General features: G+C 36.3%; 1 long non-coding RNA gene across 1 annotated transcript in view; it reads right to left on the reverse strand.

Annotated features, from left to right (window-relative positions):
* Positions 1 to 12,657, reverse strand: part of LOC309646716 — a 404,408-nt gene extending 391,751 nt beyond the window's left edge. Inside the window, exon 1 of the long non-coding RNA XR_014255556.1 lies at positions 12,623 to 12,657. This is a non-coding gene — a long non-coding RNA (uncharacterized lncRNA). The remainder of the gene's footprint in view (positions 1 to 12,622) is intronic.
* Between the last annotated feature and the right edge of the window lie 793 nt (positions 12,658 to 13,450).

Consider the following 13,450-nt stretch of genomic DNA (forward strand, 5'->3'; position numbering starts at 1 on the left):
TTGGTGATCTAGGAGGTGACCCACTGAGTGATTTATTGTACTCAAATTCTAAACGGAGTTAGTTGTACTTATGGGTACTTAATCATGGTGGAATATACATTATAGGCTCAGCTCACATGTGAACTCCTAGTACACGAGATATCTGAGAGAATACTTTAAAAAGATTGTCAGCAGATTAATGTGAATGTTACTAAAAATGGCTTTTCTGAAATGACTGGTCAAATTGGCCAAGTTTGGGGATAAAGTTTTTCTGTTTATATCCAATCAATTTCTGAGAATCCAATCAATTCTCAAATTTTTTCTTTCCTTGACATATCACAATGTTTGTTTTATATAAGTAGAATCAAACGGTATGCTTTCATCTTTCAACAATCTTGGTTAAAATTTGAAAATAAAACAATACTTATGTTGAAAAACTTTGTAATCATTCTTTGACATATGTATTATAGAATTCAGATATCTTCCTTTGGTTTCATAGAAAATTATAGAATATTTACATTCTGGTGACCATAAAATTATGATTGACAAAGGCACTGTCATAAAATCAAAATATAAATTAACTATAAAAAACTGGTACATTATTTTTTAGATTGTGCATGGATCACATGTAAAAATTAATTACAAAATTCAGGAACACAAGAGAAAAAATGTACAAAGACTGTAAATAGGAAATTCCCAACAGGGGAAGGCTGAACAACAAAGAAATAAAGAGGTGCCCAAACTCACTAGTAAACAAAGGAATAAAAGTTAAGGGACAATAAGATTCTACTTTATGCCATCAAGTTGGCCACAATGAAAAAAATCAAATAATATATCAAATATAGAAAAGAGGAGCCCAGGAGTGCTCATGTACTCCTGAAGAAAGTGTAAGTTAATAAAGCTGTTTAAGAGAGCACCAAAATAATTTGTGAAATTTCTATGACAAAGGAAACACTCCTCTAAGTGTAGAAACCAAATAGCTGCATACTTTCAAAAGGGAACTTGTATAAGATTGCTCCCTTATGAGTTTAAAGCTGAGTGAAAATTAGTTGCCTATCCTGAAGAAGAAAGTAAGTAAAATGTGGTGAATAAGCACAGTGGAATACTATGGATCCATTATAGATATGTAATTTTTTATAATTAAAAAAAATTTTTTATTGGATTATAGTTGATTTACAGTGTTGCATTAGTTTCAGGTGTACGGTAAAGTGATTCAGTTATACATATACGTATATTCATTCTTTTCAGTTTCTTTTCTCATATAGATTATCACAGAACATTGAGTAGAGTTCCCTGTGCTATACAGTAGGTCCTTGTTGGTTATCTATCTTATATTTAGTAGTGTGTATGTTAATCTCAAGCTCCTGATTTATCCCTTCCTACCACGTTTCCCCTTTGGTAACCATAAGTTTGTTTTCGATATCTGTAAGTCAGTTTCTCTTTTGTAAATAAGTTCATTTGTATCATTTTTTTTTTAGATTCCACATATAAGCGATGTCATGATATTTGTCTTTCTCTGTCTGAGTTACTTCACTTAGTATGATAATCTCTAGGCTTATTCATGTTGCTGTAAATGGCATTTTTCCATTCTTTTTTTATGGCTGAGTAATATTCCATTGTATATATGTACCACATCTTCTTTATCCATTCCTCTGTTGATGGACATTTAGATTGCTTCCATGTCTTGGCTATTGTAAATAGTGCTGCAATGAATATTAGGGTGCATGTATCTTCTTGAAATATGGTTTTTCACAAAATTCATCAAAATATGTACATTACCAAATGACTCTACTGGAGCCATTTACCTTTGTACCTAATTAAGATAAAATCCTTACATCAGAAATAGAAATGACATTAGAGATCATCATTATGACTTTTATATTTGCAAAATTGAGGCTCGGAAATATTCAGATCCAAACATCATGAATCTCATTTCCATGATTCATTAAATCTTAAAGAGCTAGGTGCTGAGTGAAGCAGTATTGCAGATTTAGTTCAAGTCCCCAAAGGTACTTGGGGAAGTACATTTATGTTTTAGCCAGGGAAGAATATATCCAGTAGGGGATCACAGTAAGTCAGATGCAGCAGCAAAAAGGAAAGTACACTAAATTATTTTTACTTACTTTGACCTTGCATGTTCAAATCTATTCCACTTATTGATCACCAACCTTCCAGGGACTCCTAGATAAGGGTAGGAAACAGACAAAGAAACAGAAAGTTAAGTTGAAACACTTAGGCTTTCTAAATGTTGTCCCATTTTTTTATGGAGGATAGATTATTTGGAAATATATTTACCTATTTATCTAAGTTTTCCCACTATTTTAATTTTGTTTTAATCGTTCATGTTTTACTTTACAATAGAAAATTCAGAAAAATTTAAGAAAGGTTTTTCTTTAGTTTTTTAAAAAAATGTTATTGTTATTAGACAACAATCCACCATTATCTTGACTGAAATTCAGCTTACAAAACACTCTGGAAAATGAGGTATCTAAAGTAGTCAAATTTATAAAAACAGAAAGTAGGATGATAGGGTTGTCAGGAGCTGGGGGTTAGAAAGAGGACGTGTTAATAGGTATAGAGTTTCAGTTTTCAAGATGAAAAAGTCCTGGAGATCTGTTGCCCAACAATGTGAACATACTTAGCACTACTTAGCTGTGCCTTTAAAAATGAGATGGTTAAAAAAAAGATATGCCTTTTTCAAAGAAAGTTTAAATCTGATATGGGGAATCCACTGAAAATCTTATTGACAAAATAAGTTATATTAAAAGATGTCTGGATATTAAACTACTTATATTTATGAATACAAATCTTTTTTGTAGTACATAAAGACTCTGAAAAATAGATGTTTATCTGGGCCTAAAGACTGGAGCCAGAGGGTATAACTAAAAATTAGAATTTTAAAAGATCTAGGGAATAGGCAGGGAAAATGTCTCTCCCAAGGGGAGACTGATACTGCATAGTAGTCTTTCAGGAAGTAGCGTGTATAGTGTAAAGAGCTGGATTTCTGAATTCACTGGGGACTCTATTTACATCCTACCACACCACTTTTTACCTTTATGACCTGGGACACAATGTTGAATCTTATGTCAAGAAAGAGTTATTCGCGGATGCCCTGCACCCCTCAGAACTTCAAACGGGCAAGACCTATTCCCTTCACTTATTGCTGAAACCAAGAGCACAATTCCCATTAAGAGAAGAATCTCTGTGCTGTAAACTAAAACATATCATGCATTCCTTCTGGGACCATTGTCTTTGTTTTTCTTTTTTTTTTTTTTGTCTTGAATGAATTTAAAAGAAAATACTATAATAAAAATGTTAACCAGAAGGAAAAAAAAAAAAAGAATGAGTTACTGTTACTTATCTTAAAAGATAGTTTTCAGAATTAGACAAAATATATGCCATTTGTCTCCATTTCCCAAGGACCTCACACAATTCATAGCATCAGGCAGATGTTTTACAGTGAAAGAATGGTGAGTTTTTCTTCATTATAATACATAGTCCTACTACCACAGCTATTTTATATTAAGAACCCATTTTATATCTATATGTAAGTTCTGACATTTCTCTTTCCTAACACTGATTGAAATTGTAACTAAATAACTAAATCTACATTCGTTGTTATGTCTTTCCTTTCCTCTAAAGTAAAAGCTCTATAAGGGCAGAATCCATATCTGACTTCTGTGAACTCTCTCTCCAATGCCTAGCATAGTACTTAGTTACGTATGTGACATATATATGTTAAATGCTTAAATAAGGAGCCCAGAGCTTCCTCTTGTGGAGCTTACTATTTATATGAGGAAAGTCAAAAGCAAGAAAGTACAACATAGGTTATGACAGAAATGCATACATGGGGCCTTCAAGACGACGAAGGAGTAAGACATGGAGATCACCTTCCTCCCCACAAATACATCAAAACTACATCTACATGTGGAACAACTCCTACAGAACACCTACTGAACGCTGGCAGAAGACCTCAGACTTCCCAAAAGGCAAGAAAATCCCCACGTGCCTGGGTAGGGCAAAAGAAAAAACAGAGACAAAAGAATAGGGGTGGGACCTGCACCTCTGGGATGGAGCTGTGAAGGAGGAAAGGTTTCCACACACTAGGAAGCCCCTTCACTGGCAGAGACAGGGGGTGGCAGGGGGGAATCTTCAGAGCCATGGAGAAGAGCACAACAACAGGGGTGCAGAGAGCAAAGCAGAGGAATTCCTGCAAAGAGGATCAGTGCCGACCAGCACTCACCAGCCTGAGAGGCTTGTCTGCTCACCCGCTGGGGCAGGTGGGGACTAGGAGCTGAGGCTCTGGCTTTGGAGGTCAGACCCCAGGGAGAGGACTGGGGTTGGCTGTGTGAACACAGTCTGAAGGGGGCTAGTGTACCACAGCCAACCAGGTGGGAGTCTGGGAGAATGTCTGGACCTGCTGAAGAGGCAAGAGATCATTGTCTCGGGGTGTGTGAGAAGAGGGGATTACTTCCCTGTCTGCCCACAGAAGGCAGAGCACTGCCTAAACCAGCTCCAGAGAGGTGCACAAGCTGTGGCTATCGGCTTGGACTGTGCAGCCCGCCACTGCTCAGGTCCCATGATCCAGGGACAACTTCCCCGGGAGACACACTGTGTGTCTCAGGCTATTGCAACATCACCAGCCTCTGCTGCCTAAGGCTTACCCGCATTCCAAAAATATTAAAAGCAGCAAGGGAAAAACAACTAATAACATACAAGGGAATCCCCATAAGGTTAACAACTGATCTTTCAGCAGAAACTCTGCAAGCCAGAAGGGAGTGGCAGGACATATTTAAAGTGATGAAAGGGAAAAAACTACAACCAAGATTACTCTACCCAGCAAGGATCTCATTTAGATTCGATGGAGAAATTAAAAGCTTTACAGACAAGCAAAAGCTAAAAGAATTCAGCACCACCAAACCAGCTTTACAACAAATGCTAAAGGAACTTCTCTACACAAGAAATGCAAGAGAAGGAAAAGAACTACAAAAACAACCCAAAACAATTAAGAAAATGGTAATAGGAACACACATATCGATAATTACCTTAAATGTAAATGGATTAAATGCTCCAACCAAAAGACATAGACTGGCAGAATGGATACAGAAACAAAACCCATATACATGCTGTCTACAAGAGACCCACTTCAGACCTAGGGACACATACAGACTGAAAGTGAGGGGATGGAAAAAGATATTCCATGCAAATGGAAATCAAAAGAGAGCTGGAGTAGCAATTCTCATATCAGACAAAATAGACTTTAAAATAAAGACTATTACAAGAGACAAAGAAGGACTCTACATAATGATCAAGGGATCAATCCAAGAAGAAGATATAACGATTGTAAATATTTATGTACTCAACATAGGAACAACTCAATACATAAGGTAAATGCTAACAACCATAAAAGGGGAAATTGACAGTAACACAATAATAGTAGGGGACTTTAACACCTCTCTTTCACCAATGGACAGATCATCCAAAATGAAAATAAATAAGGACACACAAGCTTTAAATGATACATTAAACAAGATGGACTTAATTGATATTTATAGGACATTCCATCCAAAAACAACAGAATACACTTTCTTGTCAAGTGGTCATGGAACATTCTCCAGGATAGATTATATCTTGGGTCACAAATCAAGCCTTGGTAAATTTAAGAACATTGAAATCATATCAAGTATCTTTTCCGACCACAATACTATGAGACAAGATATCAATTACAGGAAAAGAAACTGTAAAAAATACAGACACATGGAGGCTAAACAATATGCTACTAAATAACCAAGAGATCACTGAAGAAATCAAAGAGGAAATCAAAAAATACCTAGAAACAAATGACAATGAAAGCAGGACAACTCAAAACCTATGGGATGCAGCAAAAGCAGTTCTAAGAGGGAAGTTTATAGCAATACAATCCTACCTCAAGAGACAAGAAAAATCTCAAATAAACAACCTAACCATACACCTAAGGAAATTAGAGAAAGAAGAACCAAAAAACCCAGTTAGCAGAATGAAAGAAATCATGAAGCTCAGATCAGAAATAAATGCAAAAGAAATGAAGGAAACAATAGCAAAGGTCAATAAAACTAAAAGCTGGTTCTCTGTAAGATAAAAAAATTGATAATACATTAGCCAGACTCATCAAGAATAAAATGGAGAAGACTCAAATCAACAGAAGTAGAAATGAAAAAGGAGAAGTAACAACTGACACTGCAGACATACAAAAGATCATGAGAGACTACTACAAGCAACTCTGGGCGAATAAAATGGACAACCTGGAAGAAATGGACAAATTCTTAGAAAACCACAACCTTCTGAGACTGAACCAGCAAGAAATAGAAAGTAGAAACAGACCAATCACAAGCACTGAAATTGAAACTGCTTAAAAATCTTCCAACAAACAAAAGCCCAGTACTAGATGTGTTCACAGGCTAATTCTATCAAACATTTAGAGAAGAGCTAACACCTATCCTTCTCAAACTCTTCCAAAATACAGCAGAGGGAGGAACACTCCCAAACTCATTCTATGAGGCCACCATCACCCTCATTCCAACACCAGACAAAGATTTCAGAGAAAAAGAAAACTACAGACCAATATAACTGATGAACATAGATGCAAAAATCCTCAACAAAATACTAGCAAACAGAATCCAACAGCACATTTAAAGGATCATACACCATGATCAAGTGGGGTTTATCCAAGGAATGCAAGGGTTCTCCAATATAAGTAAATCAATGTGATACACCATATTAACAAATTGTATGATAAAAACCATATGATAATCTCAGTAGATACAGAAATATCTTTTGACAAAATTCAATACCCAATAATGATAAAAGCTCTCCAGAAAGTAGGAATAGACAGAACCTACCTCAACATAATAAAGGCCATGTTTGACAAACACACATCCAACATCGTTCTCAGTGATGAAAATCTGAAACCACTTCCTCTGAGATCAGGAACAAGACAACCTTGTCAACTCTCAGTTCTATTCAATGTAGTTTTGGAAGTTTTAGCCACAATCAGAGAAGAAAAAGAAATAAAAGGAATCCAAATCAGAAAATAAGAAGTAAAACTGTCACTGTTTGTGCATGACATGATACTATACATAGAGAATCCTAAAGATGCCACCAGAAAACTACTAGAGCTAATCAATGAATTTGGTAAAGTGGCAGGATACAAAAGTAATGCACAGAAATCTCTTGTATTCTTATACACTAATGATGAAAAATCTGAAAGAGAAATTAAGGAAACACGCCCATTTACCACTCCAACAAAAAGAATAAAATAAGATATCTTCACTTTTATTCGTTCTTTGATTGGATGAATTCCACTGTCCTTTGTTTGAGCTTGCTGACCCTTTCTTCTGCTTGACCTAGTCTGTGCTGAACTTCTCCTTTGGATTTTTCCGTTTAGTTACTGTACTCTTCAGCTCTGTGACTTCTGTTTGGTACTTTATTATATTTTCTATTTCTTTGATGAAATTCTTACTTCGTTCATACATTGCTCTCCTTACCTTGGTGAGTACTTTATGACTATTATTCTGAACTCTCTATCAGATAAATCACTTTTCTATCTTTTATTAAATCTGTTTCTGGATATTTATCCTGTTCTTTTATTTGGAACATATTCCTCTGTTTCTTCATTTTTGACCTTCTGGTTTGGTTTTTGCACATTAGAAAGAACAGCCACCTCTCCCAGTCTTGACAGAGTGATTCCATGTAGGAGATGAACCTTATCAACTGGCCCAGCGTGAGCAACTAGTTGTTGAAACTTTCGTGATTGTCCAAGCTGCCTTCTTTGTTCTTTGTGCCTCCCAGTATATGAGGATGTACCAATATCTGTCACTGTCCCAAAGGGGAAGATCACAGTCAGCACCTAGATGCAGGCCGATTAGAAACTGGACCCTCAGATAGCAGCTTGGAAAGTATGTAAGCTGGAAGAAGCTGGAAGATGGGCAACTTTACTAGCTCTCTCTGCTGATCCTGGGTATATAGCTGCATGGGGGTGCTCCTGTGCCCATTAAGAGCCACTTCTTTGCTACCGTACTGTGGGACTCATGAAGGCAAACCCCATTGACTATCAGAGCCAAGCGATCCTAGGGCCCATCCTGCTGGTGGCAGCCACAAATGCTGGGGTGCCAAATGTGTGTACAAGCTCCTTCCAAGGAGATACTGGTGACTTGGAGCAGGCTAGAGGGAGAAGGTGAGAGAGGTGTCCACAGGCTACCCAGGTCTCTGGGAACGTTTGTAGCCAGCCCCTAGGTGCCTGGTAAATTAGATGCCTGGGTTTCAGTCAGCAGCTTTTAAAGTATGCAGATTAACCCCTTTCAGGGAGAGACTGATGGAGATGGATGTTTTTGCCTGCTCTCTGCACTGAACCCTGGGGGAATAGCAGTGGCAAGTGTTCACCTGCCCATTGACAACTGCTTCTTTGTTTGCTATAGTCTTGTGGGTCTCATGGATGCAAGCCCCACTGGCTCTCAGAGCTAGGTATTTGGGTGAACCTGTCCCTATGATGGGAGTCTTAAAATTTGGGGTGTTAGATGTGGAGTCCAAATCCTTTGCTCCTCAGGGAGAAGTTGAGAGTTGAGTTCCTGATTATACGGCATTTTGGCAGGTGGTTTATGGAGTGTGTCTCAGCCTTTGCTTTCCATTTCAGTGGGTGTTTTCTCATTCATACAATATGTAGATCATTCATCTCGCTTCTGGATATCTTTCAGAAGGAATTGCTCAGTGTGTAGCTGTACATTTTGTGTGTCAGTGGGAGAAGGGGTGCTCAGGAGCTTTCTATGTTGCCACCTCGTCAACTCCCCAAAGCTTTAATTCATTAATTTTAAATGACTTCATGGTATATTCTGTTGTATAAATGACCCTTAGATAAACAATTCATTTGTCTCTTCTTTTATAGTTATTGCAAATAACTTTCATATAGACATCATTGTATATATCTCCTTGTACTATTAACTGAGTTTATCTATAGGATACTTTTCTGGAATTAGAATTTATGGGTAAAACTGCATTCAGATTTTGATAGATGTGGTCAAATTTGTGAATAAAAATTTTATTACCTTATATACTTCTGTTTATCTTATGGGAGTATTTGTTTCCCAGTACTCCTACCAACACTAAGTATATCAATTAACATTTGCTATTTAGTAAATTACCCCAAAATGTTATGGCTTAAAACAATCATTTATTTAGGTCATAGTTTTATAAGTTGGCACTTTGAGCCAGGCTCAACGGGACAGTTTCTTCAGCAAGTCCCAGGACATAAAATACTTCACAAGCCTCTTGCTTGTGTTGCTCATGTTTGCTACCAACCCGTAAATCAAACAAGTCACAGGGTCAATTCGAGATTCAAGGAGAGAAATATTTTAATGGGAGAGGCTAAAAATTCATAGACTCCACCTTTTGATAAAAGAAGCCGCAAACTTACATTGCAAAATAGGTGTTAGGGATGGGAAAAATCTGTGACCATTTTTTAAATCAACCACATTAGTTATATACTAATAAGTAGATAACACTAAATTAGTCATTATCTAAGGACTTTGAATTTAACTTTCACAATAACACTTAGAGGTTATTTTATCCATTTTAGAGAGGGGTAACTGAAGCAGAAAGAGAATAAGTTACTTGCCCAAGGTTATTTAATCTCTTGGAAAGGGATTCTCATCTCCACACACTCAACCTCAATATTCTATGGCATTTTAGTTTATGTAATCTGTTTTGTGTAGTTGTAAGAATAATGTACCAATATTTTATTTTCAAATTATGAATCTATATTTTAAAAAAATTTTCAAAAAATGTCTTCACCATCCTCAAACTGCTCTGTTGCTGTCTTAGGTAAACAATTTGTATGATAAACTCTCATTCAGATGTCAAAAATCACCTCAAGTTTTAAATCTTCTGAAAAGCCTACCCTGGCTTTCCCTACTCCATTCCCATCATGTTATTTCTTATCTTACACTTATATCTACTCTTGCATTAGTCATTTGAAAATTATATTTTCCCTTCATTTATTCTCTGTTGAGCTGTGACTTCCTTGAAGTCTCAGCTTTAGGAGCCAAATAAAGCACTAAATGCTTTTTTGTTGTTGTTGAATGAAAGAAAATACTTGCCCTTGAGCAGCTCATTGACAATTTGTGATAACAGATAAGTAAACATTTATCCATGTGTTCCTATTAAAATTCTACCTATTATCCCAGGCCCCAATATATCCCTTATTATTTCTGGAACTTCTCTTAAACTAATCTCTTCTTCCAAGTGTCCTCAGAGGACCTTATTTACATACTTACCATAATACTTACTATATTTTTGAACACATCTCTAAACCCCTAATTCTCCAGCACATAGCAGACAACGAAAGAGAAGAAACGAACCGGGCTATCTTCTTTACCAAAAAGTTTCTCAAAGTTTCCTTAACTTATGACATTTTAATATCATATAAAGTTTCAAAGTAACAAAATAGTATAACTGGCTCAGTTTCTCTGTACAAAATCCTCCTATACATTGTCGCTAGATTAATCACTCACAACATACACTTTTGTTTCTCACCTCATAATATCAGCCCACAGGATCCTCACTTCTCTTTGGCCATATTCCCAGCCATAAGTCTGCCTAATTCACATGGAATCCAAACTCTGAAGAATCTATAATAGTTGTTGCCTTCTTTGTTCATATGTCTATTAAGGACATGGCTTTTCTCTGGATAGTTTGAGATGAGTGTCTTATATCTCTGAGAATATTTTAGACCTGGTCCTGGTAGTAAAAATAGATTCTAAAATACAAGTCCTCTGCCAGCTGCTCAGTGTTGCATAGCTACACCATGACCTTTCAGTCCGGATGTCCTTTGCTTCCTTGCAAGTGAGCTAAGGTCTGAAGATAAAGGGAACAGTCACTCCTTCTCACAGGAATCCAAATTCCTGGATTTTCTCCACATATTCCAGGAAGCCAAAACAAGGCAGAGGTGGACCAGGAGGGCTGAGTTGGTGGCAAGCATGAGTATCTCAGAGCTTCTCTGGGGCAGGTCCAGTGGGAGATGGGTGCTGTAGACTCTTCCCTCTGTCTCACCCATAACTGCGACTCTGGACTTTGCTTTTGTTCCCCAGTACTTGCTTTTCTTCTGCTCTGCTCCAAGTACTCAGTAACTGTCATGAGCTGGATGACTAAATCGAGCTTCTAAGATCTGATCTTTGGGGAACTGAAGCACTGTTTGGCCTCTTTGTTCTGAGAAATTAAAAGAAGCTTCCAGAGAGGCTCTGGGGCTTTGGGCCTGCTACTAACCCAACTATCGGGCTTGAATACCACCATCACAAAGCTAGTGGGAATGCCTTGTCTGATATTGTAAAACAAAATCCAAGAGTAAAAATAAATTTAAAAAAAAAAGGCAAGCTTGAATAGGGAGCCTCAATTTAAATAGGTAGCTATAACAATGGTTTAGGATGCTAGTGTTTCCAAGGTTATAAAAAGAGGCCAGTTATGTTTCAAATAAGGGGTCATAATTACACCAAGGCAAGTATTTAATGGATCAATATATAACTTCATTATTTCAAGAAACTTTACACTTACGGTTTTAAGTTCAAGGCAGAATATGTGAGCTATTAAGAAAGAGAAGAAAGATCGGGCTGCAAATTTTGTAAAGCAAAGACATTTACTAATTGGGATTTATACACCAGGAGAGAAAGGCCTGATTAGGAAGGTAGGGAGATGTCAGAATATCAGGTATAGACACCACCATGTAACAGTAGCATGATTTCTGGTTTGCCCTAGATGTTTATAAAGATTCTTGAAAATCTGAGGAGATGTTTGTGCATGAAAAAGAACACCCACAACTATTTGCCATTGTTTAATATTCAGTTCATTAAATTTACATGTCTTATTGAATAACACTTTGAAAGCCAATTTTTCTTGAGCATTTAAACATTGGTTATGTATTTTAATTAAACCTCATCAAATATTTTAAATTGCAATTATAAATTGAAATATGTAATAGGATTATGAATGGTAGTTTTCATGTCTCAGAATTGTAGGGAAAGCCTGTGGCTGAATATAATGGGCACTTAATACCCCATATACTAAAGATAACTACTAAGGACATGAACCCAGCAGACACATCACATCAGGACTTACTAGTTTTTCACATGCTGCTACCATTACTTTTATAGGTTTCCACAAAGACAAATAGGAATTTAAGGAGAAGTCCCAGAAACAGGGATTCATCTTCCTGGTGAAAGACTGACTTTTCCCTTCTCTTTCCTGACATGGGGGATGTACAGGGCCATTGTCTCTCCCCACTATTGTAGAAGTAAGCAAGAAGGTAGCTTCAGAGTAATCATTATTCCTAATGAGTTAGGGTGCCTAGAAGATGGGAGAAATGGGTATTGTCTTGTCCATTTGCATTCCCCTCCTATTTCCTTAGACCTCATGTCATCAGTCATCACCATTCATTCTTCAACCCTACCTCTCTATTAGTTGCCTAATCTATGTTTATGAATACACTCAAATATTTCCCATAATAAAATATATTTCCTCCTTTGTGCCTTCCTTAGCTATTTACCTAGTTCCTTTCTAACCTAAGTTACTGAAAGGATTCTATCCTGACTGTATTGACACTATATACATTCACTGCATTCACTATTTTTTTTTAAACATCTTTATTGAAGTATAATTGCCTTATGCATTCACTATTTATTCACTCTAATATGTGAGGCCTTATTAACACCACCATTAGTGGAAGTTCTTTTCCATCAACTTGTTAATACTCATATATAGTACTCTCCTTTCAATGAATTCTTTAAAATATTGGCTAAAATCAAGTTTGTCAGAAACTCTTTCTCTCTCTCTTAAGTATCATTAAACAATGCTATAACAACTAGATTTTTGTTATCTTTATAAGGTAGAAATAGATATAACAGTAATTCTCACAAAAATTATTGTGCCTAAATACTCTTATTCCTTAGAATAATTCATCTTGCAGTTTTCCAAAGGGGTTTGAATGAGTATCCAGCAAGTGATTTGGCTTGTAATATGTGCATAGTAAAACAACTTCCCCTTGAAAATATGGAATCCGTTTCATATTTTTGCCCATTCTGAGCTAATTATATGTGTAAGTTAGAGTTAGGTAATTGGTAAAGACTAATGCCAACTATTCAAAATAATTAGACTATTAAAAATAATTATAAGGGAAGAACTCTTTCCTGGGGCTTTTTACTGTTGTTGTGATCAGATATTTAAACATAAATAGAGTTATTTAATTCCAAGTGAGAAAAATCTAGAAATATGCAAATTTCATTCAATAAAACTAAAGTAGCAATGGCAATGCTTAATATTGTTAAAACATAATAGTTAAAAAAATTGTCACATATGTTCTTGCATTTGATTATCCTGTCTTTAGGATTGTTATAAAACAGTAAGTGTCTTTATTTCGCAAACGGATGGATTAAAGTTTCAAAGTAAGATTTTT

This window comes from Balaenoptera physalus (assembly GCF_965194825.1).
Source record: "Balaenoptera physalus genome assembly, chromosome: 17".
Classification (NCBI taxonomy): domain Eukaryota; kingdom Metazoa; phylum Chordata; class Mammalia; order Artiodactyla; family Balaenopteridae; genus Balaenoptera; species Balaenoptera physalus.